The sequence below is a fragment of the Cyprinodon variegatus genome, unplaced genomic scaffold, assembly GCF_000732505.1.
Source record: "Cyprinodon variegatus isolate N-32 unplaced genomic scaffold, C_variegatus-1.0 Scaffold307, whole genome shotgun sequence".
NCBI lineage: Eukaryota > Metazoa > Chordata > Actinopteri > Cyprinodontiformes > Cyprinodontidae > Cyprinodon > Cyprinodon variegatus.
The window spans coordinates 734,604-738,222 of NW_015150760.1; positions in this window are offsets into that span (position 1 = coordinate 734,604).

Consider the following 3,619-nt stretch of genomic DNA (forward strand, 5'->3'; position numbering starts at 1 on the left):
ATAGACCTCCATTATTTGAATGTCAGCAGACAGCAAGAAGCCTCCCAGATCTCCAGATGCATTTGAGATATCAAAAAAGTACTCCAGGGTGTTGTTCAGCATGGGGGTGAGTAGAAAATGAAGGCTAATCATGTTTTGGGTGTACTATTCCTTTAAGACATTAGCCTACCTCAAGTAAGCATTCCGTTTCACTCTGTATTCTCTCGTCTGTTGGTATATCTTTATATTTCTTCTGAAACTGTCTATTGTTTTACTGGCTTTTGTGTGTCTTTTGTCCTAGTTACATGTATGTTTCATCTTTGCTCTGTAGTCCTTATTACATGTACTGTATGTTTCTTCTTGTACCTGCTGCACATATCCTACGGGACTATGTATGAAAACTAGCCTTGAGCTAAATCCAAGTGCATTTACAGCTACTGCTGTTCATTAATACAGGCTTTTAAATAAATAATAAATCGAAAACATATAATCCTATACATTGGGGAGTGTTGATCAAGTGGTTATAGCAGTGCGCTTGTGCTCTTAGAAGAGCGATTCGATCCCCACAGCCTGCACTCTGGGCTCCTGAGCAAGACCCTTAATCCCACACTGCTACCCGGGTGCCACACAATGGCAGCCCACTGCTCCTCAAGGGGATGGGTTAAATGCAGAAAGTGAATTTCCCCATTGTGGGACAATAAAGAGATTTACATATGTCTAGGATTGGGTATCAACAGGGTAGCTGTTAATGGGCATTTTTTACTTTGGCTGTTGTCTTCAACATAGTTAGGAACAGCTGCCCCCCCATTTCTGTGTTTGCGCTTCAGCTAACACATCTCTCCTAGAACTTACACACTTCTCAGCTCGGATTGTTTTCGGTAGCTACCAAAATGGACTCAACTCCCTCTCACCTTAGAGTAGGTAATGGTAGTTGCTTGGGCGTTTGCCTCTCTGGCCTTGTGCAAAGATCCAAACCAGGTCTGCTCCTCTTTCCTCATGCTGGAACATGTACTGCTCCCAATTCACTATGAAAAGGCTCAGAAGATGACTGGCACCCAAGCTTGCCACTCTGGCAGGGACCTGTATTTATCGATGCGCATACAGTTGCCTGATAATTACGGCTAGTGGGAAGAGAGTATGGATACTGGGCCAGTCTCAGCCACCTAGGTCACCCAGGTAGACTTGGCCTCCACGCCTTCCTCCACCAAAGATGCCCTGGAATGGGACTATGAGGATATGGTTATCTCTGAGCTCCTTGTATGCAAGGATGAGGAGTGTTATGAATTACTCACCCAAAGTCTGCAGGCTTCAAAATTGGGTGTTATGCTGATCCCCCAGGATGGAGAGGAGAGAGCGACAACCTCTCCTGTTGTGTGCTGTTTTCCCAGAGATGCTGTGTAAGGTTGCGGTCTCCTGGAAGAACTGACCATTCAGTGGGAAGACTCGAATTCATGGAGCCGGTTTTGCTGCCGCCGAAGCCGCCAAAGCCGACTCTCCTCCAATAACAAGTAAATAAAAAAAACTAAAATAAAAATGTCCATATCCATTTTTTTTTTTTTTTTTTTTTCCGTGTTTCTCGAGCTGTCGGATTCTGTTTGGCACTGTTTTTGGGGTAGACGTGATGACGTCAGGTCGCAACCAGGAAGTGCTCCAAAGGCTAGACTGTCCCATTTACCAACGGCTGAGGATCCTCCGGAGCAGCCTACTAAGGCTGGGTCCTCCGGAGGCTAGGTAGGCTGGGTCCTCCAAAGTACGCAGCCTGCGAATTGAGACGCAGCTATTATGTGTTTCTGTACATATTAGGGGTGGAACGGTTCACAAAATCCACGGTTCGGTTCGGTTCACGGTTTCGTGGTCACGGTTTTCGGTTCAGTTCGGTATATGTTTATTGTTACACCGAAAAATTAAAAATATTAATAAAAATTATAAAAAATAATGAAATTAATAAAAAAAGAAAAGAAAAAAGAATTGTAACTATTTTTAATGATCCACGGAAACCATGGATAATTTCCGCATGTTTTGCTGCTTTGTATTTAATCATCTCGGGCATGCCCTCTACGATCTCCAAGGAACGGAGCGGATGGGAGCCACAGCGGAGGCTGTATGCTTTGCTTCGTGCAGGCGGTCTGGCGCGCAGCGGGGCGGAGCGGAGCGCTGACAAACAAAACGTGTTGCACAATGCTTGCACACTGTTGCACTTTTATCCACAACTTTCTTTCCGCCGTCATCGTAGGTCACTCTAAATGCAAAGTGGTCCCATACAGCAGACCTATAAAGTGCTGCTGGCGCGTCTTCCAACTCCTGTTCTTTCCCACTCGCCATACCCACACAATTCTGCACAACAACTGATTTTTTTTCTGCTACACTCGGCTACGCTGCTTCGCTTCTTCTTCTTCTTGTTTATTACTGGTGGTTGGCTTTGGTCGCAGTACCGCCACCTTCTGCTCTGGAGTGTACACGCTTCACCTATGAGAAAAAGGAGCAGCGCATGAACCGAACGAAACACACGCCAATCAAACCGAGACAGTCGAACCGAACGGTTCGGACGGTTTTCATAAACCTTTCCATCCCTAGTACATATTCAGGGAATATGCTGAGTTTATTATTTAGGAGAATTGTGCCTGTTTAATTGGAATTGTGCCTGTTTTTTTACAAAGACTTATGCACATAATTTCTTTGTTGCAGTTTTACCATTCATTCATCCATCCATACCAGCCAATAAATCAGAAGAAAAGGCTTACGGTGTGGTTAGTGGCAATGATGGTTATCTACCTGCTAAGCTAAAAGTGAGGGCAGGACATAAATTATTTTTTTGTCGCTAATGGTCGCTAATGTTTTTGAGCTCAACATGTCCAGTATTAAAATTCAAAACCTTTATTCATAAATATGCTCTGTTTTTTAGCCAAGTGGAGCCAGCCAATCCTGTTTGCGTATGCAAATTAGCCATGTGCTTTTCTGCAGTTAATAACACGGGCAACACGGAACAGATTGCGTGAAGACAGCAGGTCTTCACTCCTGTTTGTGAACTCAACGGACCTCCTCTGGACAAATTCGACCCATTTCCATTTGTCAGAAACTGGATTAAAGCAGGACATGTGCGTGCATGAAAGAGAGAGACAGACAGACAGACAGTCTTTGTGCATGTGTGTGTTTTCATAGACTGACTGTCTATTCAGGCTCTTGCCCGCTCTACCAGATTCACAGAAAGCTTCATCCACCAAGCTGTCAGGAAGCTGAGCCCCCCTCAAAAAAAAAATCACTCCAGACAAACTGTCTCCTGCACTACTATTAATACTATATTTACTGTATTTACTGTTCTTTGCACTGTTGCTGTTACAAATGCTATATCTTACATAATTGGTAATAATAATAATAATAATTTTTTCCTGCCATTGCCATCTGCCTTTTTGCACTAGCATAAGTTTTGTATATTTTAAATTATTGTACATTTTATATTTCATTGTGAAATTGAATGTTTAAATTTTAGTATTAGGAACTGATCTTATCTGTTGTGCCTGTGCACTTTATCGGTTTCACTGTTGGTGAATGAGAAACGAACGTCCTCTCGAGTCCTTGATGTCTGGTGAATCTGAAGAATTGACATTAAAGCTGACTTTGACTTTGAAATGTTATAGGCCTA